Below are 24,503 nucleotides of genomic sequence, written 5' to 3'. Positions count from 1 at the left end.
GCCACTCGTTGAACTAAATCGGAAAATTAGAACGCGAATTTTTATTGTGGATTTATTGGAAAACTATTCTGGCCAATCATAGCCTCTGGCGCAATAACGCTGTTCAACTTTTCGCAACCTTATCCATTATGAAAGATAGTAAACTTTTACATTTTTTTAAAATCAAAATGTTCTGTTATATTTTAGACTCTTTGAAAGAGAGCGTGGAGGTTTCAAACAATTAAGATAATGTACATCTTTTTTAGATGATATAACGTTTTGACTCATTTAGATGAACCAACTTGAGTTGTGTAAACTAGTTGGGTCGTCTGAACAGAAGTTGGTTGAACAAGTTAAATCACCAAATTATAAATTGATCACCGACCAATTTTTTGACCCATCTATTTGAGTCAAAAGTTGTACAGTCTGAAAAAGCCATAATTCGCCTTTGAATTGGTTCAAAAACGTTGATCGAACTATTCAAATAATTTTCATGAATTTTTAACAGATTTCAAAGGTTGTCGATATTGAGGCTAAAATATCCAATATGAATAGGTGATTCCAGAAGCGGATTACATATGTAATCCGCTTCTGATGATTCCAAAACGCTATAAGGCTGCAGTTTCTAGAATTTCTCCCATTTCTATACTGGCAGCCATGTGTCTTCTTTGGGAAAGTTTAGCAAGTGATAACCATGTGTTCTGAGTTGAAAGTGTCAACAACATGGGGGCCATCAAAATTTAGTTGAAACGAGGAAGTAGTCACACATGTCGAATAAGACACATCAACCTTCCAGTCTTCAATGTAAGAACTTTCTGAACATTTTTTAGCAGAAGTGTACTATTAAAATTGGTAAAAATGTGCGCACGCTGACAATGTAAGGCTAACTACTCCACATTACGTGTTTTTATTTCCAAGTTTTAGGGGACAATCCATGTGTGGGAGCCCATAACTCCGTGCTAAATGTTATAGACACACTTTCCCCTCAGATTGACCCTAAGAACACATATTTTACTTTATGGCAGAATTATCAAAAACCCAGTTTATATAACCAATCCTTTAGGTACGTGAGATTGAACAACATCTTTATAACATAGAAAAAACAAGGTAGTATGAGCCGCACACAAGTTTAGAAATCACCTATTGAGGATTCAACTGCATCGAGTTGAATAACTTTGGTTTGATTTGATTAGGTTTCTTGAATCTTCCGCAACAGATAAGATGCAATTGGGAAATTGAATCCACAATTCCAAACTTAACAGTGAAGTTAACACTCGTGTAAGGAAAAACTGAAGTAATTTCGGAGAATAATAAATTAAACTTAAAAATAAAAGAGTTCAAAGTTTGAATAATTCGAAACCATGCACTTTTTAAAACAGTTAACTAAAAATACATTAAAAATTATAGGGCTATGTCTTCGCGACGATCTAACGGGGTCAAATATCAAAATTACTATCGCATCGAAAGTTTTGAGAGAAAAAAATCCAATGTGATAGCAATCTTAAGATACAAACAGTGAAACGAAAGAACCGAGTGAATTTTTAACCCTGGACCTTTGAAATCATATGGAAACAATCTGGTTTTATTTCATTTTACCTTATAGATAAGAACCAAAACCAGAAAAAGACGTATGCAAAATAAGGCTTAAAAAACTAGAATTTTCCATATCATTTAACATTTTCTGATAATAAACCCTTTCGGTTTCGTTATGGTGTCCCATTTAATCTTTATCTACGTGTCATTATAAACAAACGTAGATTATAGAAAGGAGTTTTGGGTGGCCTTGGGCTTTTGTGTGTCTGTTAGTTTGTTTTGAATATTGCATGCGCAGAAATTCAGTTTGTTGAGAAGCTAGTTAAGAAATGATCAATAATTATAGCGGCTATTGAGGTGTAGTTCAATTCTTGGCTAGAACTCAAGAGTACTTCAGAATGAGGGTTCACACTTAAAGTGTTCAAACTGTAATTGATGACGGGCGTTTCTCGACACTAATTGAAGTGTTCATTTAATTCATAACTTGAAACTGGACGTCAAAATGTCATAGAACACTTTTTGATTTAAAATCACTCAACGAATATTTCCCTTAATGCAGGTTATTATAGCGTATTTCATTTATGCTCTGGGGAAATTTCGGAGTACTCTGAAAATTTATGAGCGTTCCATTTTAAGGGTAAATCTAGATCACCTCGCGCTCAGATTTCTCTTTTGCATTTGCATCTCTCATTAGTGATTTGAATTAAAAGATCGCTTGCTAAAACTTGAAAGACGTTTTCTTTTTTTTTTTTGGAAACGACACTTATTTCATTTTGAGAGTAATCTCAAATTAATTAAGGAAGATGTTGAACCTTGATCTGCATATCGGCTTTAATGACTTAAGAGAGCAAATCACGAGCGATATCAGAGCAGTAAAATGGAACACGCCATTACTGCTGCCCAATGCCTCTGTGACGTTTAACAACATTACGAAGTATTTTTTTTTACAAAGCTACTCTTACACACGAAGATATGAACACAACTATGTTGCGTTTCTTGTTCGTATTTTCTATTTAAATGTTAAAGAAAAATCGCTTGAAAAGAATAGAAAATCCCACACTATTTTATACCTACGGCTTCTACGCCAATAGAAAGTAACTTGGTTCACACCCTATGTTTAGAACTACACTTCCCACACCTCGGTTCAACCGCGATTGCTAAATTCTACTTTCTTTTCTACGAAATATGACCTTACGTATTAATACGCTTCACTAAAAACAAGTTTGTCAAGCGCGGTTGAACAAAATAAAAATGAAGGCTAATTTATCAAAATATTTTAGAAGGGCAACTTTTGCCAAAATAAAACCAGTTTACAGCTGGAAGTTTCGATTGGTTTTCATTTCAAAGGGACAATGAAATGAACGGGGAAAACTAACAGAATGCAAACGCTTGGGGATAAGACGGCAAGCTTACCCCACATGGCATTGGAGGTTTCTTAAGTTAGGTTTGTTTAGATTTTTGGTTGGCTTGTTAGGTTTATAATATATGTTCCATAAGTTTGTTACTGGTTACTGAGAGCTTGTCGTGAAGTGACGTAGGTGAAACGTCATAGATTTGAGGCAAAGCGACGTCAGGTAAGGCGCTGTCAAAGGCTTAGTACAACCAAAATATTAAATAAGAAGATGGACTGCAAATCCTAAGCTTTGTTCACACTTGCAAGGGAGTCGGTTGCTCAAATAATTTTTAAACACACTTTATTGCTAGTTCGGAGCGGTTTCAACAGTCTCGGCTCACACCTTAAGAAGTTAAGACGCTTCTGTTAATGCTGTCTGCTTATCTTTTCGTTGGCGCTGTCTGCTTATCTTTTCGTTGGCGCTGTCTGCTAAGGCCGGAGAAAATACCCAGCTTAATACTAGTCTCATCCCATGTGAAATACCCCTGAAAACTAGAAACTAGCTTCTTCAAAAAAAAAAAAAAAAAAACTGCGGTTGTAATTAGCTTCTCAACTATAAGTTTTGTTCAAACTTAACTTGGGAAGCGTTTTGAATCGCTTCGAACCGGTTTCCCCATGTAAGTGTAGTCTATTCTCGCTTCCGTCGTTCTCGAACTAGCTCGAGCTGTAAGTCTCTAGCATTACGAAGTATAGGAAGTGTCATACTTATGGAAGGAACATATCATTTATAAACTTATGGTTGAATCCGTATAGCAACGATATGACTTTATGTCGAGTCGAATTGCTCACCTTGTTCTAGACTAGAGCTAGTAGTCCGTAGGCCGGGGGTTTCTGATGGAATCGATTGACTACGCAGCTAGACAAGTGGCTGCAAAAGTCAACGCCCTTTCCCTGACAACTTATATTACAGTTCTCTTAGATTTTCCCATTTTTCTCGGTCCTTTTCATAAAAGCGTTTCGTGATCGCCTAATTTATTCTGGGTCACGTCTATTGAAACGAAGCAAAATAACACTCGTACACAATACGTATTTATTCTCCCCTATAAACTAACAAGGCGAACTTTATAATGTGGTTTGTTGTGAGGTAAAGGGTAACATAGACTGAAACAACGTAGCTACGTTGAAGAAAAACTTCAGGTAACATAACATGATACCTTAAAAGAACAGTCTTTTTCTAAATATAAAAGGAATAAAAAAATAAATGATCTCTTATTACAAATGATAATTAGAACATTTAATTAGTCTTAAAAAAGAGGACTACTGCGCCATCCAGCATTGGTTTAGTGGTGTCTGCTAAATTGAGGCACTTACCCATACCCAGAAGTGATATCTAGTTTATTAGGGAGAAGGTATAAATTCGCCACATTTATAATCTAGCTTTATCTCCAGTCCAAACGTATATAGGTCCGGAGTTAATCCCCGCCTCTAAATTACAATCAGCATCTCATTGGGTCTCGAAAACTCACGTCAGCGTGGCGACGCGAATGACGAAAATTACAGTCATATTTTCCAACTGAGGAGAGGCAGTGAAATAGCCCGGCCTCCTTTTACGTCCCCCTTTGTATTTTGAAAGGGGGACTGGGAATATGGCGCGCGAATACTTAGGCACCTTATACCTTCTCCCTAATAAACTAGATATCACTTCTTGCCCAAACGGAATTGGTTGAATTCTCACCGGCTGAGAATTCAAAACCACGAACGACATTCTGAAATATACACTTAATTGGGGTCGAATGGCTAACCCACCCTGTAGTTCAATGCTGTGTTTCATAATTGTTCGGAGAAGTTATACTATACGTATGTGTTAAAACAACCATAAGTTCATTAGATATGTTGGCCATAAGTTTGTCACTGGTTACCAACTGGAGCTTGTCATGAAGTGCCGTTGGCCATAGATTATCGTAAAGCAACGCCTGATATGGTGCTGTCAAAGGCTCAGTACAAACTAAATAAGTAACCAAGAAGTAGGACTTCAATTTTCGCTTCCGTAGTTCTTGAACTAGCTCGAGCTGCAAGTCTCTAGCATTACGAAGTATAGATAAAGTCAAACTTATGGAAGGAACATATCTGATAAACTTATACTAACAACTCGAGTGTAGCACGCTCTGTTGACCACAAAAACGCCGCCTCGCGTTTTAAGAATATATTTTTAGAAAGGACGCCGAGGTTGAAGGGGTCATAGACTAGATCGTTAAATTCTTTGGAAGCGATTCGGAAAGATATCGTGCGTAAAACGGCAGCGCTAAGCCTAACCTAAGCCACCATAATCTAGGTTATAATTAACAGAAATTTTCAATACGGATCTTTATTTGAACCTCAAATTTTCTTTTCTCTTTTAAGACAGTCCCCGTACAGTTCAGTTTCTCAAAAGAATTTTAAGAGCATCTTTCAAGAGAAACAATAGGGGTTGTTAAATTTATTATTAACACGTGACTTTTTGAGCAGGATTTGATTTGTTTACCCTAACTCAGCTACCAATGTTCCAATTTCTACTGAAAAATAGGTCAATCTGGTCTATATTAGAATTATCATAAGTTTATAAGATATGTTCCTTCCATAAGTATGACACTGCCTATACTTCGTAATGCTACAGAGAGACTTACAGCTCGAGCTAGTTCAATTAAGAACGACGGAAGCGAGAATTGAAGTCCTACACTCGGTGGTGGTTAATTTTGCAGGACCAAGTTCCATCTAGGTCCTATTTAGTCTGCATTACTAAGCCTTTGACAGCAGCGCCTCACCAGGCGTACTTCGCTTTACCCTGAATCTATGACCTACCTCCCTCACTTCATGACAAGCTCCAGTTTCTAAGTTACCAGTGACAAACTTATGGATGAACATATCTTATGAACTTATGGTATTTTGATTACATGGTTAAAATTGATCTATTTTAGACTTTCGATAACGTTAAATTTTAGAAGAATAAATAGGTCAAATTGATCTATTTCTGTGTAACGATAACAATATATACATTAAGGAGGAAATGGACGTATGAAGAGGCTCACGTGTGGGCAGGAAATAAGCAACAAAAAATAAATGTATGCTCCTGACAGAGAGACAACAAAATAAATAAATAAACAACAACATGAAATAAAATTTCGAAGATTTGCCCCCCGAATTTCCTTGAGATGGGTCGGGTCAACTATATAATTAAAGCTTCAAACAGAGAACACGCGGTTTTCGGATAATTGATCGACAAACGTTTCCAATTCCAGAACATTAAAACTATGTGGTTTTGAGGAAAATAACGAAAGGAAACTTGCGGCGGATTGATATACGATGTTAAATCTCTTAAGAATAATATTCGTTTGAATGGAGAAAGATTGAACGTCTGATTTCAGATATAAATTTATATTATTGACATCAGAAGTCAATTCAAACTCTCCAGAATGGGGAAGTACCAAAAATCACATGTGTTTTTGGTTAACATCAGTATGGCAACTTGAAAAATAAAGGCACAATTATACTTAACACTAAGTCGTCACACATTTCAATCAATTAACTTTCAAATTTGAATTGAATTCGTAGACAAAATTGAAATAATGTGGTACTGAAAACGTCAACACCATGCACGTGGTCGTTTTAAGCTATCATTGTTGGCCTACGTTTAGTTATCATTACTTGATTACTTGATTACTTTTCCACTAGTCGCATCTGCTGACACGAATTCAGACGCTGACTTCAAAACTCAAGACAAGTAACATAGCAACAATAAGAATGAAATCCGTTAACTGAGACGAATTGTTTCCAAATAAAACATGTTTTACCGATAACCAACTTCTGATTTATCAAAACTATCATAGGTGTGATATCCCAGACCCCTGGTGAGAGAAACGAAAAACGTATCCATAATATAAGCACACGAGAACCATTTTAAGATACTAAGCATTACCATAAGTTTATAAGTGATATGTTTCATAAGTATGACAATACTTCGTAATGCTAGAGACTTACTGACAGCTATAGTTCAAGAATAAACTACACTGGGTTTGCAGTCCATCTTCCTATTTAGTCTGCATTACTAAGCCCCCTTGACAGCGCCTCACCAGGCATCGCTTTACCTCGAATCTATGACCTACCACAATCACTTCATGACAAGCTCCACTTTGTAACCAGTGACAAACTTATAGTGACCATATGTCATTACAGATTCAATGTTATACTTATTGCTATTAAGTTACTAATGATACGACGTATATAATGACGAATATGGTTGCTTCCCCTAAAGCGTTCGTATTCGTCAGCTGACCTTGTATGGAACAGTAAAAGAAGTAATTTTCAAAGTATATTTGACCGAAAACAGGTTCCAGTTTTGTATAAATTAAAGAGACTAAAGTTTCAGCTGTAAATAAAACCTGCAGCCTGTATTAAAATTGCATTTATAAAGGGGCAATTAAACATAATATAAATTCGTAAGATATGTTGGCCATAAGTTTGTCACTGGTTACAAACTGGAGCTTGTCATGAAGTGAATGAGGTAGCCTGGTCATAGATTCGAGGTAAAGCGACGCCTGGTCATAGATTCGAGGTAAAGCGACGCCTGGTCATAGATTCGAGGTAAAGCGACGCCTGGTCATAGATTCGAGGTAAAGCGACGCCTGGTCATAGATTCGAGGTAAAGCGACGCCTGGTCATAGATTCGAGGTAAAGCGACGCCTGGTCATAGATTCGAGGTAAAGCGACGCCTGGTCATAGATTCGAGGTAAAGCGACGCCTGTTGAGGCGCTGCAGTCAAAGGCTTAGTAATGCAGACTAAGTAACAAAATCATGGTTCATACAACTTTTGGAAAACAAATTTCCCTGAGATTTCCAGGTTTTTCCTCATTTACTTCCCTGAATTTTCCAGTTTTTCCCCTATATGGAGTATTCTATGGAGCAAATATTAACGGAGGGGGGGGGGGCAAATATCACTATAACATAATCAAATAGCATCCCCGTATCTCTAATATAACCAGAGTTATGAGCCTCCAAAGTATAGTGTAATGCTATTCCTATGGAGGGTATGTTAATGAGCATTTTGCTTAATTACTCGGCCCCTGTTCGACGCAAATTTCCCTGATTTCCCTGAATTTTACTAAAAATTCGTAAATTTCCCTGAGGTTTTTGTCAACTATTTCCCTGATTTTTCCAGGTTTGTATGAACCCTGAAAATTAACCACTGAGTGTAGTCTGCAATTTTGGCTTGTCGTTCTCGAACTAGCTCGAGCTGTAAGTCTCTCAGTAGCATTACGAAGCATAAGTAGTGACATACTTAAGGAGCATATCTTATTAATAAATTCTTCGAATATAATTCTTTCAAATTTATAAATTGCTTGCATTCTCCCTTTAATAGAAGCTTTATAGTTTGGAAGTCAAAATATTAGAGCGCGGCGTTAAGAATGAGGATCTTGTAATTTAGCGAGGCGTCTTCACTCTCTCATCTCTCCGAGATTTGCTCGGGGCCTTTTGAAAGCATTTTATAACGAACCGAATAAAACCTACGTACATTTTCCCCCATAAAACAAAAAGGGACAAAAATCAGACCTTGGTTGGTTTAACTATAGACGATGGGGCCCTGAACGCCGCAGATAACTTTTCCTCAAACAGTTTCTTAAAATAAATCCCATGTAGCCAAGTCCTAAATAAACCAAGTGCTTTAAGTGCTACAAGCTGAGCAAAAACTGTCTTTTTAACAAGAAAAACTAAAAACTCGCATTTTTAAATTATTTGATATGTTTGAACTAAATAAGGTACAAGACCCACTTTCTAATAATTTTTATCGTTTTTTAAACTTAAACGATAAGCTTTCATTTTAACTATTTCCTAAATTGCCATGTAGCTAAATTATAAAGATTACTTAATTTGTTTTTGAAGATTAAGACAACTTAAGAATATTCTACTGAATATCTATTGTCTAGTAATATTAATATTTATTTTTACAGATCTATTTTAGATCAAGAGTTATAATAGTTAAATATTAGTTTTAAAATATGGATTTTTTAGTGTAAGTTGAAACTGTTTTTCATACAAAATATATTCCAACTTGAGAGAATATTCTACTGAATGTCTATTGTCTGGTAATATTAATATTGATCTACTTTTGAACAAGAGTTATAATAGTTAAAAATTGGTTTTAAAATGTGGATTTTTGAAACTTTTTTCATACAAAATATGTTTCAACTTTGAGAGAATATTCTACGTTTATTTTTAAAATTATTTACTTTAAATCAAACGATATAATTTAAAATTGGTTTAAAAGCCGGCTTTTCTGTTTATGATGGCAATTTAAAGGAAAAGGTTAGGCAACATAACACTATACCTTAATATAAAAATAATTAAATATTAAAAATTAAAGAAATGATCTCTTATTACAAAATAATTCGCATTTAATTAGTCTTAAAAGCAATCAAGGACTACGGCGCCAACTGCCATTGCTTTAGCGGCGTCTGCTAAATAGAACCACTTACCCCTTACCTCTCTCAGCCTTTGAGAAATCAACCAATCCCGTATGGGTAAGTGGTTCAATTTAGCAGACGACAGTAAACCAATGGCAGTAGTGGCGGATGGCGCGGTAGTCCTTGATAGTTTTTAAGACTAATTGAATGCTAATTAATTATTTTGTGATAAGAGATCATTTATTTTATATCAATTTACTCTGCGACTCTAAATTTGAAACTATTTCAAATCAGAGGAGAAACCGTTAGCAAGAAGTGATATCTAGTTTACTAGGGAGAAGGTAGCAGATGCCTAAGTATTCGCGCGCCATAGTCCCAGTCCTCCTTTCGAAATACAAGGGGGGACGTAAAAGGAGGCCGGGCTATTTCGCCACACTCTCCTCAGTCGGAAAATATGACTGTAATTTTCGTAAATCATTCGCGTGGCGCTGACGTGAGTTTTCAAGAACCAATGAGATGCTGCTGGTTGTAATTTAGATGCGGCGAGGATCAACTCCGGACCTACGTCTTTTGGACTGGAGATAAAGCTAGATTATAAATGTGGCGAATTTATACCTTCTCCCTAGTAAACTAGATATGACTTCTTGCCGTTAGGGAAACACGTACTAAATTATTCATATTTCACTGTCAAACTTACAATTGTTACGTCACTTACAATTCCACGTGGTAATATTTAAAATTAAAAATTCTAAGGAAATCTCTAAAGAAATAAAACTTGAATGTTTCCATTTCATTGAACAATGTTGAATATTGAATGTTCCGCTCGGAAATAAATTATTATAATTTGAATAATTGTATAATTAGAAAGGGCAACGAGTGCAGTGTGGAGAAAGCGTGGCAAGCGTGACAAGGGAGAACGTTTTTCCAGGCGTCAAACCATGAAAACTCTACTACGAAAGTTCAGTAAGGAAAGCGTGAAATCAAAATATGCATTATTTCTTCGCCAAACTTCCGTGTTTTGGTATAATTCCGTGTATGTATCACACACTCGGCTGATTTTCAACCTTGCCAATAGACAAACGCTAAACATAAATGAGTATATTTCATTTTCATTCCATTCTCATTAAGTTTAAAATAAAAATCTCACGTTTTTAAAAGGAATTCTAATTCTAGTTTAATTAAGGCATATAAAGGGTTAATTCAGTTCAAACATTAAAAGGAAAATACGTTAGTATTTACAGGGTGGAAACCTTCGCCTCTGACCAGTCTAAATACAATTATCTTAGGGTTGTTCTTATGCTTGGATAATTTGAACGAAATTCACAAAAGTTAATATATTTATTTGAAGAAAGTGAGTGAACATAAGTCATTGGTCATTGGACTTGAAATGAGTGTGCTCGTAGCGCGTTTTAGTGGTTTCTCATAAGGCGTAGAACAACTTTTAAATCAATACAACTTTGTAAAATTATTTTAAATAATAAAAAAAAAATTGCATAGAATTTCTAGCAGACAAGAATTGCAGACTACAATCTGTGGTTAATTTTGCAGGACTCCATCTTCCTACATAGTCTGCATTACTAAGCCTTTGAAAGCGCCCCAGTCACCAGGCGTTGCTTAACTTCGAATCTATGACCTAGGCCTATACGTCACTTCATGACAAGCTCCATTTGTACCCAGTGGCAAACTTATAATCAACATATCTTATGAACAAATGTTATTAGTTTACTACTTTTAAATTATTTACTTAATGACAACATACAAGATATTGAATAATTTAAGGTTATCCTTGCATTTACGCTTTAACGGCGCTCATGAAAAATTTAGACGCACCACAAAAGATTGTTTCAGGGTTTTGTTTTCTGATGACGTATTCGACTCTCAAATTTCAAACTGGTCTGATCGGAAAGAATTGTAAAACCAGTTTAAGATCCGGACGGTGCATGCACTTCAAGATATCCCCTCGAATGGAATAGAGAAATTTAGCATACGGCGTCCACCGTAGAGGTACAGACGCCGCACGCTACCTAACAATGATTAGACTGTTTCACCAATATCTTTGGACCGTAATTAATTATTCACGCCTAAATGAATATCTTTAGAAATTATTCAGTTATGAATGCAATTGGAGCATCCTACCATCACGTGCAATATTCAAAAGGGATTTCTAGAAATTTTCCATTACTTAACAACTCCATGTTACTTATAATAAGGTATCGTTTAACCCACAAACGATATACTATAAGTATGACCACAAATACATAGATTTCTTGGGTCTTTCTGCTTGAAATAAGTAGGTGGTGATGTAGAAACCGTCACCCTGACGTCAGGTATATCTTATTTGAGCATAGAAATCACGTGATATCGGCTTAGCCTGTAACCTATGCGGGGCACAACAGAGTTATCCAAAACCGAGGGGGTAGACACTTGAGAACTCAGGTGTACAATATGTCTTTAACTCAATGCACTGTCAAAGCTGAATTTTGAGTTCCGAAGGCTTTGAACTCGCACTGTCAAAGCTGAACTCTTTTGAACTCAGGTGTACACAGAGATCCAGAGCGTCTACCCCTCGTCCAAACATCCTATACATTCTAATCAACAATGAAACGCGAGAAATAGGAGCTGCCGGTTTACTCAGGTAGGACTGTTCACGAGCCGAGCTGAGCGAGCTTTTTAAAACCTCGTCTCGGCTCGAGTCAAAAAAACGGCGGCTCGGCTCGACTCGAGCCGAGCTGGGTCTTGGCTCGGCTCTAGCTCGGCTCGGCTCGAAAATGATCGAGCCGAGCCGAGCTGGCTCGGTTAATATATACATGTTTAAAAAAAACTGCTAATACCAACGTCAAACTTGAGAATGACTATAAATGCCATCCCATGTTTAGGAATGTAGTGGTTCATTAAAACCCGCTCATTAAAATATGCTCAAGGTTAGAGACGAGAGATTTTTCCCACGCTTTATTTCATGTAAAAATATAACGGAACGCTATTGGTGGAGAGAATAAAGACTAAAAGGAAAGCACTATATCAGTGACTAAGCTCGCGAGCCGGCTCGGCTCGACCATAAAAAAGCTCGCTCGTTAATTAATCGAGCCGCAAAAGTGGAGGCTCGGCTCGGCTCGAACTCGGCTCGCTCGTCACGAGCCCGAGCTGGCTCGAGCTCGTGAACAGTCCTAGTTTAACGTAGTTCTAAGCCCCTCCCATTATCTCCGACCAGATATTAGTTTGTAAGGAGGTTAACCGCTATTTAGTAGGTAATAAATAAGAAAGATTTTTCGAATCCGTGGCCATCTTGAAAAATGGCGGCAAGAAATGTGATAAGCCTTCTTTAAGCGCGTTTTTCAACCAATTTGCCTAAATTTAGTGTACTGGTTCGCCCCTGGCTTTTGATGTTCAATTTGCCGCCATTTAATAAAATGGCTGCCTGAGAAGTAATAAAAATGTCCCAAAATGCAACGCCCGGGTTTCCATTTGCTACTAATCATAATACAAGGTGTTTCTGAAAGGTTTATCAGAAATTAATTTGGGATGTTCTGTTTGGAATGTTTTTTAATTAAATTATAAATCATTATCTTTCAGTTTATTAATTAAATTTAAGTGGTCATAACGGTGTCCGTTTAGCACACTACGCAAATGAGGCAATCACTTGATTCACCGGAACTAAAATTCTAAAACTCAGGGTTATTAACTTAGTAAACAATGCTTATACTTCTACTCCTTTGGAACTGATTAATGTTGGAAATTTAAAAATAGATTTAAATAGCTGAATTAAATTGCAGTCCTTTCAAGGCTGAGTTCCAGTATACACATCATGCCATACTTAACATCGAAACGTCCTCGAGAAATGACGTTATAAATATTGTTTAGCTCATTTATGTCAGATAATGCTAAGGCGATTCAAATACCTTATTCCAAACAAAGGAACTCCGTTACGTAACAGTTTTTGATGAGTTTTGAATTGTTCATCCGTTAAAATTAACGTGTCTTTTTTCCCCTTAGCACGCGACATTTTTATGGCGGAAGTTTCTCTTTTAACCCAAAAATTTTGATTTTCAAATAAATTTCAATGACAACCTTAACAGGGAAATAACCAACATTTTTTACCTAACAATGAAAACATTATTTATTTATTTTTTTAAAATAACTTTTTTTTTATCTTTCAAATATTATAAAACTTTTGATTCAAATCCCAAACCATTGTTTTGAAAATAACAAAAGAACGTAAAATTAATTTTAATTTACTTGGAAATATTTTAAAATTTTAGTAATTAGTAAATATATTAATATAAATTATTAATATAATTAACCCCTTAAAGGGAGAATGAAATGGATTGGTATAATTTTTTATTCGATTTACACTAATGGAAGTAACTCAAAAGAACGTAAACTGAACTTAAATTTACTTGGAATTGAAATAATTGAAATTTTAGTAATTAGTAAATAGGTAATATAATTAACCTCTTAAAGGGAGAATGAAATGTATTGCCAATATTATGTAGTCTATTTAGACAAATGGAAGTAACTCAAAATAATTTTGACAAATTTAACAAAAAATATCTGTTAATTTTAAACTGTAAATTTTTAATAGTGGATTTTTATTTTAACTACCTATAACCAATTACATTACCAGCTTAATCACACTTCTACCTTTAAAAGTACACTTAACTTGTGCCATAAGAAGGCTCACTAACGTTCTTAGATTGGAGGCTATTGAAATTGTCTAAACAAGAAGGGCAAGCTGAATGTCTTACTCTCCAGTGTGCCAATTTCCTTGTTTTGGGGGCTCAATGTTTGGGGGCCGTACCTCCAAAACTAAACGCTTTGAACCCCATGATTTTTGACACTTTTCACGCAGTCTAACCCTTTAATTCATGACATTCTTATCAGAAACACAGCCCAACGGATAACTTCTGATAAATTAAGTTTAATAACGACTTTGATGGCCTTTAATTATCTTAAATAGGTTACAAAATATTGTCTGTCCATTTCATTAACACCTTAAGGTGCATGGCTAGGTCAAAAATCCTCCAATCAATTTTAATTGACTTTCTATCTCATTTATTAATTAATAAGATTTAATGATTTATTTACCTGAGTGTTTTTTTTTTCAAGATCATTTTTAATAATTTTTTTTCCTTTATTCTCTTGATTTTTATGATAAACGTAACCTCAATTTTCGGTACCGGTTTTTGTTGGTTTTTAGACACGTAGTGGCACCGTATGATATTTTTCCATTCGAATTAATAAAGCCTTAACGTGTTAATTGCCATTAGTCCATCGAAAATCTTTGAAGCGAAACTCTTCCCCAACGAATTTTTCTAATAAAGGAGTTTTTTTAGGATGTTGTAACAGACGATGGTAAATAAGTTGAAACCTTTCAGATTCTAATCGTAATCTAGTTTATGCCTCTATTGCATTTTTCTAAAGAAACGGGAACGCCTGACGTAAAGAAATAAGGCCTACCATAATTTTATGCCAATAATGTTGCTGTTGGAGTGAAAAGTCGTGTTCCCCCAGGCTAAAATTGGGTACATTTCACATTGGTCTCCTTAAATTGCTATACAGTCATTGGAACACAATTAACGCTTTGGTGGTAGGTTTAATTAACAGTTTAATGGCACGCTAACTTCCACTTAGGCTTGGTAAAAACATACCAGAATATCTCAAGTAAATTCGATTCGGCAATAAGTGAACATACAAAAATGACATCAGTCATTGGAAGGCAATTAACCCTTGCGCGGTAGGTTTAATGGGAATTCTATACGTCATGTTAGCTTCTACTTATGCTATAGGTAGAAAACATACCAGGATATCTCAAATTAATTCAATTCGGCAATAAGTAAACATAGAAAAATTGCAACGCAAATTTGAGAAATAATTGCCTCGTCCATATTAGCATACTTGATGAAGACTCCATTTTCATTTAATATCAGATATAACAACGCATATCAGCCCGCTTCAACTATCCCCTCTTTTAACAAAACAACGGTTTCAAGAGCAGAGTTCGAAAAAACCGCGGGTTTTGTTTAAAATAACCAGCCCAGCGGCTTTTATCGGGTTTTTCTAGGCTCTGTGGGTTTTTTTCTCGGTTTTATTGGGTTTTTATGGGTTTAATTCAAAAGTACCAGCCCAGCGGCTTTTATCGGGTTTTTCTGGGCTATGTTGGTTTTTATGGGTTTTATTCAAAAGTACCAGCCCAGCGGCTTTTATCGGGTTTTTCTGGGCCCTGTGGGTTTTTCTGGGTTTATTTGTGTTTACTGGGTTTTTATGGGTTTTATTGCTTTTTCTCTGAATTTAATTCGATTTTATTTGGGGTATTCTGGGTTTTTTCGGGGTCTAAGTGGTATTTTTCAGCGTTTCCTTGGGCTATTTTATATTTATCAGTTGCGTCAATTTTAGTAATTATCATTATGAAGTGATTGCTCAATGAACACAAATCTAAAAACATTTCACTAAAAAAAATTATAAAAAATAAATTTTAAAGTTGAAACAAACTATCTTCACAAAGAAACTATTGAAAATTTTAGAGATGGGTTTTATTAAGTATTTTTTGTTTTTCGAATCTTGTTAAAAGTAACAAGGCCCAACAGAAGAGAGTAGTTTAGCGATGTTATGCCAAAATGACAGTTTAATTTTTATAATTTAACATATTTCGTGTCCATCAGCTTTTTTTTTTGTTGGCCTCAACAACAGTGTTTAAAGTCCGGGGTCCAAAAGTCTAGCAATTAAAGGGAGTAGCGTAGCGATGAAATGGGTAGTTTTAGCTTCAGTAAATAAACAGTAATTGAATTGACTCTTTTCATATTGCACAGGTATACGCTAGATGCCTCGTCCTGGTACGATTCATAAAAGTAGTTATTAATTTTAACCAAAGTTATTTTACATATTGTTTAATGCGTGTTTAGCAACCATAATTTACCTCGAAAGCTGTTCTTATAAAGCAAGAAAGCAAGAAAGAATTGTGGATTGTCATATTATAAGAGAAACGTCTCTGAAGAGCGTTTGATTTATGTCTTACGATTGAGACTGGTGATTTTGAATATCATCACTTATGCTATAAACATTTGCTTTAATCCAACTAAAAGGTTTAATCAAGAAGTGATATCTAGTTTATTAGGGAGAAGGTATAAGATGCCTAAGTGCTCTTCGCGCCATAGTCCCAGTCCCCCTTTTGAAATACAAGGGGGGGACGTAAAAGGAGGCCGGGCTATTTCACTACACTCTCCTCAGTCGGAAAATATGACTGTAATTTTCATTATCATTCGCGTCGCGCTGACGTGAGTTTTCAAGAACCAATGAGATGCTGGTTGTAATTTAGAGGCGGCGGGGATTAACTCCGGACAGGCTACGTTTGGATTCGAGATAAAGAGCTGGAAATGTGGCGCGAATTTAAACCTTCTCCCTAATAAAATAGATATCACTTCTTGGTTTAATATAAGGAAGCTTTAAACTCAAATTAACATTTGCACATGTATGTCAAGGTAAAAGTTTAAAAGTTAAGGTTACATACGAGCAATATTTCAAGTTAATTATATAAAAGTAAGATTAGTAAAAAGTGATCAAGAAGAAATTTTAGCTCAAAAACAAATCTCACCTTTCTTAAACATATCCTTTGTGAATTTGACTTTATAGTTACGTTAACAAACAAACAAACCCCAAAATTAAATATTTTTAGAAAGTCATTAAACATTTCTTGCAATGTACAATTATTTTTATTTGACGTAGTTTGTATATCTATATATATAAAATTCTAGAGCAAATATCTGTTGTTTTTATGCTTTTTATTGTTTATTTACTTCTTGACAGTTCGAAATTTTTATTTACTTTTTTCTTGAAACTTTCCTGGTCGCGCGTACCATCGCGATCTTCGTTCTATTTTATTAATTCTGTGATGTAATGTTATTGCTAGACTGAAATAGATCAATTTGACCTATAAAACCAAATAAGTCTGATCAAACTCCGATGTTATGCTGCCCTAAGATACCCATGGTCAGCTGAAGAATGCATATTTATACAGATAATTCCAAACGTGGATTCTGTTTGAAATTTTGAGTCGAACATGTAACTTCCACTGCATTTTGTCCTATAAAGGATAACTGTTTCATAGTAATGATTGCAGTCATTAACGGAAAAATTAAACTAGAAATCATTGTTGCTTAATTAAATTTAAGTGGACATACCTAAAACATTCAAATCAAAACTCGAAGACAAGTGCCGCTTAGGTCAAACAAAATGGAGATACATGTTACTTAAGCCATGTTCACACTCGACACTTTGAAACCGTTTTCAGCAGGTTTTGAATGGTCAAAATGTAAAATTTGTCTGTTAATCATAGAGATATTTTGGAGAAAATACAATAATTATTTTGAAAAAAAGATTTGACCTCCTCAAAACGGTTGAAAACGGTTTCGAAGTGTCAAATGTGAACATGGCTATATTCGACCAAAATTGTTTTCCCAAACATGCAGCCTGTACAAATGTAATATCAGGGATAGATTTAATTTTAGAAGTTGGAATGGAGAACGGTTGGTATTTACTTCAGTCCGACTCATAGCCCAGTACAGAGCCCCTCCCTCCAACACCTAACGAAAAGTTTAAAATTTCTTATTGGCTCACTTAAACTTCGTTTTGATGACGTTGCTGACGGGGACGGTGGCGAAAAATACGTAATTACATGTTACCTCTGTCGCTATGACCCGCCTCTTCTTTCATACCCCCCTCCGTCACGTGGAAGGGGGTCCGGGACTTTGACGCGCGCCCACATTACTCTGTTCTCCATTCCTACTTCTAAAATTAAATCTATCCCTGGTAATATCTAAACCATAGCCGGTGGTAAGCCAATGGTAAATTTCTTAATATTAAACCAAGTATTTTTGCTAATAATGTTTTGCGAGCGTTACTAATATCATAATATTAAAATTAGTTCCACCACGCGTAGGTTTCAATTTTAAGATTGCTTGCTAAAAAAGAGCAAATTAATAATATTTTCTATAACAAACTGGAAAGCTTTATCTTCTGTCAAAACAATTTTACCCTGACATTTGTAAGCGTTGCGTTTTATGTAGCAGATGTTTAGCGTGGCTATATAACCATAAGTTCATAAGATATGTTCACCATAAGTTTGTCACTGGTAACTTAGAAACTAGAGCTTGTCATGAAGTGAGTGAGGTAGGTCATAGATTCGAGGTAAAGCGACATACGCCTGGTGAGGCGCTGCTGTCAAAGGCTTAGTAATGCAGACTAAATAGGATCTAGATGGAACTTGGTCCTGCAAAATTAACCACCATCGAGTGTAGGACTTCAATTCTCGCTTCCGTCGTTCTCCCCCGAACTAGCTCGAGCTGTAAGTCTCTAGCATTACGAAGTATGAGAAGTGTCACACTTATGGAACATATCACTTATAAACTTATGGTAAAACTAAAAGCGTATAGTGGAAAAGGTCAAATTAATCTACGTCTGTAGTGTTTGTTTACAATAAAAACATAACATAGTTCTGCTAGATTTGTAATCTAATTAAAACCCACTTTCGCCATAGGAGAAAATATAATCAAAATTTTACGTCATGCGTTAAACTTAAGTTGGGATAAAAATAACTTTGATATCAGAAATATAATTTAACTCGAAACTTCTTTCACTCATTCACTAACCATTTTTTAATTGTTAAATGATTTCATAATCTGCATTAATTCATTATAACATCTTCTCTACAAAACGGCACTAATTCAACGTAATCAAATCAAAAACATGATTAAAACATGATTGTAAATTTAGTGGTTAAACCAAAAATACGTTTAAGCCTAATTGAGGCCTATTTTACGTTTACAGTCAATAATTTTGCTAGGCCTAAAATAAACGAGTCAAATTAAGCCTAATTCAGGCCTATTTATGTTTACAGTCAATATCTTTGCTCAGCCTAAAACAAACAGGTTAAATTTAACCTAATTATGTCCTATTTCATTTTTAAAGTCAATATCTTTGTTAATTCTAACACAATTAAGTCAAATTAAGCCTAATTCAGGCCTATTTTATATCTACAGTCAAAATATTTCCTAAGCCTAAAACAAAGTCAAATTAAGCCTATTTTAAATTATTAGCCGATAGAACTAAATCCAAAGTAACTTTACAACTTAAGGCAATCAAATTATGTCCACACAATATATAAATGACTTGATTTTCTCGCCGTTGATGCATGCACATTCCCTTTCTCAAGCTTGAGACAAACAATGGCCAGGGTTCAACTTAATTTACATACGACTCCAGAAGACAACTCGACGTCGTCCTAATGGTGTAAACGTTCGAAGTTTCCCACGAAAATTGACGGGGGGCCTAATCTTTTATCCAATTAAATTTATTGAGATCGTTTTGATTCTCACAATAGAAGAGGACGGAGTTTGATTTCAACCGTGGTGGCTACAAAAGGAATCCGAAGCCGCCGACGGTCTACCCATAAGACCTTTCGCGCAGTGGGTGGATGACAACTTTCTAACAATAGAAGAGCGGGGTTCAAAAGAGGGCCATTGATCGCTATTACGACCCTTAAACGAAGGGGTGTCTGACCCTGACGGCCGGGGTCGTTCCTAAAGGTGACGATTCATTCGTTGAACCCATAAGTTCATGAGATATGTTCATCCATAAGTTTGTTAATCTCTGGTAACTTGGAAACTGGAGCTTGTCATGAAGTGAGTGAGGCAGGTCATAGATTTGAGGTAAAGCGACATACGCCTGATGAGGCGCTGCAGTCAAAGGCTTAGTTATGCAGACTAAATTGGAAGATGGAAGTCCCGCAAAATTAGCCACCGAGTGTAGGACTTCAATTCTCGCTTCCGTCGTTCTCCCTCGAACTAGCTCGAGCTGTAAGTCTCTCAGTAGCATTACGAAGTATATGTAGTGTCACACTTATGGAAGGAACATATCACTTATAAACTTATGGTTGAACTCCATGTCATAGCACCCTTAATTTCTGAATAGCCTTTCAGAGACAGTACCCTGTATAAGCACTACTTTCTACCTTAAGAGATTGAACACGACGTATTCTTACGCCTTTAATAGACCCTTTTAAAACGTGGGGGCGTGGTTTCGTCTGATTGGTATTGAGTTAATAATAAACGTGACGATTCATACATTGAACTCCATAGATAATGATACAGTGTATACGCAAAATGCAACCGTACTATATAACCACTACTTTTTAGCCACATCGTAGTATACGATGAGGCTCTTAGTTTGACCCGAGCCGTAGTAGTAGTAGTAGTACATGTGGCCGGAGTTTTCGCTTTCGTTATCGTTATTTTTTGGCTTATAAGGAACTCCACATTACCACAACCCACCCATAGGGGTAACTGGGCTCGGTTAGAGATTTAATTTTAATTAAAATTTTTTTCGGATCGCAGTCGGGAATCGAACCCGGGTCGTTGGCGTGGTAAGCAAAGATTCTACCATTGAGCCATAGAGACTTGATAGAAACCCCGAGTTTTTTATTATTTATTTTTATCTCTAAAATGTCGGGGTGATGTGGGGTGGGGTATCTCTTAATCTGTGGGGTCGGATACTTATGAATTTGTATGTTTGGGGTTTTTATATTTATTTTCTTTTTATTTATGTGCTAATTAAATAGATAACGATTTTTCCCGTTCCGTTCTCGTTCGGTAGCTATCGCCATCTATGTTATGATTGACTGGATCGTTTTGGCGGTTAATTCAAATGTGGGTTTAGATAGAGCTAACATAGTGTTAAATGAGCGTAATGCGTTTGATCATTTTAGCATTGCTAAAGGTAGTTCGAGGGGATAATCACTAAAATGATTATAATCACTATAATGAACTTGTATCTTTGGGGTCGGATACTTCTGAACTTGTATCTTTGGGGTCGGATACTTCTGAACTTGTATCTTTGGGGTCGGATACTTCTGAACTTGTATCTTTGGGGTCGGATACTTCTGAACTTGTATCTTTGGGGTCGGATACTTCTGAACTTGTATCTTTGGGGTCGGATACTTCTGAACTTGTATCTTTGGGGTCGGATACTTCTGAACTTGTATCTTTGGGGTCGGATACTTCTGAACTTGTATCTTTGGGGTCGGATACTTCTGAACTTGTATCTTTGGGGTCGGATACTTCTGAACTTGTATCTTTGGGGTCGGATACTTCTGAACTTGTATCTTTGGGGTCGGATACTTCTGAACTTGTATCTTTGGGGTCGGATACTTCTGAACTTGTATCTTTGGGGTCGGATACTTCTGAACTTGTATCTTTGGGGTCGGATACTTCTGAACTTGTATCTTTGGGGTCGGATACTTCTGAACTTGTATCTTTGGGGTCGGATACTTCTGAACTTGTATCTTTGGGGTCGGATACTTCTGAACTTGTATCTTTGGGGTCGGATACTTCTGAACTTGTATCTTTGGGGTCGGATACTTCTGAACTTGTATCTATGGGGTCAGATACTTCTGAACTTGTATCTATGGGGTCAGATACTTCTGAACTTGTATCTATGGGGTCAGATACTTCTGAACTTGTATCTATGGGGTCAGATACTTCTGAACTTGTATCTTTGGGGTCGGATACTTCTGAACTTGTATCTTTGGGGTCGGATACTTCTGAACTTGTATCTTTGGGGTCGGATACTTCTGAACTTGTATCTTTGGGGTCGGATACATCTGAACTTGTATCTTTGGGGTCGGATACATCTGAACTTGTATCTTTGGGGTCGGATACATCTGAACTTGTATCTTTGGGGTCGGATACATCTGAACTTGTATCTTTGGGGTCGGATACTTCTGAACTTGTATCTTTGGGGTCGGATACTTCTGAACTTGTATCTTTGGGGTCGGATACTTCTGAACTTGTATCTTTGGGGTCGGATACTTCTGAACTTGTATCTTTGGGGTCGGATACTTCTGAACTTGTATCTTTGGGGTCGGATACTTCTGAACTTGTATCTTTGGGGTCGGATACTTTTGAACTTGTATCTTTGGGGTCGGATACTTCTGAACTTGTATCTTTGGGGTCGGATACTTCTGAACTTGTATCTTTGGGGTCGGATACTTCTGAACTTGTATCTTTGGGGTCGGATACTTCTGAACTTGTATCTTTGGGGTCGGATACTTCTGAACTTGTATCTTTGGGGTCGGATACTTCTGAACTTGTATCTTTGGGGTCGGATACTTCTGAACTTGTATCTTTGGGGTCGGATACTTCTGAACTTGTATCTTTGGGGTCGGATACTTCTGAACTTGTATCTTTGGGGTCGGATACATCTGAACTTGTATCTTTGGGGTTGGATACATCTGAACTTGTATCTTTGGGGTCGGATACATCTGAACTTGTATCTTTAGGGTCGGATACTTCTGAACTTGTATCTTTGGGGTCGGATACTTCTGAACTTGTATCTTTGGGGTCGGATACTTCTGAACTTGTATCTTTGGGGTCGGATACTTCTGAACTTGTATCTTTGGGGTCGGATACTTCTGAACTTGTATCTTTGGGGTCGGATACTTCTGAACTTGTATCTTTGGGGTCGGATACTTCTGAACTTGTATCTTTGGGGTATGGGTTTAGATAGAGCTAACATAGTGTTAAATGAGCGTTACGCGTTTGATCATTTTAGCATTGCTAAAGGTAATTCGAGGGGATAATCACTATAACTAAACTTTGGCTTTCAAACGTTTCTGGGCATAAATATCTGTTCTTCAATTCGCCGGAATATTAGAATTACAGCGTAAGTAAGTTTATACGGTTATAATTTTATCACTGTTTAGAGTAGGGCATCGAGGGGCTATTAACTCTGATTTTATGCACGGTAAATCATTTAAGCATTGTAAAAGATAGCGCTATTCACTCATTAGGGTAAGTTATAGAGGGGTTATCCACTCATTAGGGTAGGGTATAGAGGGGCTATTCACTCGTACGATGTGGCTACTATTACGAGCCCTTGGGCCGTCTTGTTTTTTTTAAAGACATTTTACACAATGTATATGATGACGTCATAGATGCGAACGTGAAAATGCTTGTAGTTATTTTTTTATTAATTAAATAAATAAATAACGCCTATATTATTAATAACTATGCCCAATTTTAAAATTAATTTGAAATAAAAAACACCCATTTTAGAATTTGTTCTCGAGTTTTTAGGTGAATTTCATAAAATGCCAATTTTTTAAAATTAAAAAACGATTTCCAACTCAGAATATCATAAGAAACAAAAAATATTTCTTTAGATTTTTGATTATTAATTTGCAAGTCTGAATTTCAAAAAACGAGTCAAATTAATGTCTATTTCTTGAATTAATGTCTATTATTTAAAATATCAGAAATTAGGAAAAACCTTAACTAATCAACGAAAAAATTATAATTGCACTCGTTAAGCCTAACTTCAAAAACCTTTTAAAAACCTACAGACCTTTCTGGAATTTTTCATTATCAATTTCTAAAACCGAACTCACTAGTATCGCAAAAAAGTCCGGATAACGTCAACAACGGTCAAGTTTAAAAATCACAAATAACCAAACACACACAAAAAATAAATCAACTCACCAATTATAGAAATACGTCGATATTTTTAAAGTTTTCAAATTGCAATAATTTTCATCATAATCAAATAGCTCTCGAGGCGAAAATGTCGTTGACCATCAGGAGAAGAAGGCACGTTTGACCCCGGTCTGTGGTTCCTCCAAATTTTTCATCGATTTTTCCGACGCGCACAAATTTTAACCGACACAATTAAATATTACCGAAATACCTACGATTAATTGAGAATTACTTAAAATAATTATAAAAGATGTTTATTAAATTGCAAAATCCGATTAGGGCGCACTTTACACGCGCGAAAAACTGAGCCTTTCAGGGACGGACTAAGTAACGGAGCGACGAGGAGCGGTTCGTATCAAAGCGAACGCCTGGTGCCCGAATGAGACGAAAATGGCAGGTGCACTTTCGCCAAGGAGAGATCTCTTCCTCCCCCCAGCGCCCTTTACGCTATAAAAAAGCAGACGATACAATACAGCCGCCTTGTTAATCCGATTTTGTTAAGACGCGGCTACACGGCTCGACTAACCTGCACGATACATTGTAAAAAGATGTAAAACAATGAGAATACATCAAAGGAATAGAAGAATAAGGTGTTTTTGTAACAGTGAGGTTAAGGCCGGGTTCTAGTGACGTGATCGCGTCGTCTGCTTAGTGTTCTGGTTAAAGCGAGTCTTGGCTGTGTGGTTTAGTTTAAACATAGCCCACTCG

General features: G+C 36.2%; 1 protein-coding gene across 1 annotated transcript in view; it reads right to left on the bottom strand.

Annotated features, from left to right (window-relative positions):
• The window catches only part of LOC149647343 (uncharacterized), a 32,024-nt gene extending 7,832 nt beyond the window's left edge, over nucleotides 1-24,192 (bottom strand). Inside the window, exon 1 of the mRNA XM_089850197.1 lies at nucleotides 23,802-24,192. The gene's annotated coding sequence lies outside the window, so the exon portion shown is untranslated. The remainder of the gene's footprint in view (nucleotides 1-23,801) is intronic.
• Nucleotides 24,193-24,503: the final 311 nt, after the last annotated feature.

This window comes from Phalangium opilio, unplaced genomic scaffold (assembly GCF_054372755.1).
Source record: "Phalangium opilio isolate 3A_F unplaced genomic scaffold, DU_Popi_V2 ptg000089l_1, whole genome shotgun sequence".
NCBI lineage: Eukaryota > Metazoa > Arthropoda > Arachnida > Opiliones > Phalangiidae > Phalangium > Phalangium opilio.
The sequence above is the reverse complement of the archived record's forward strand: the minus strand, read 5'-3'. Positions and strand labels throughout refer to the sequence as shown.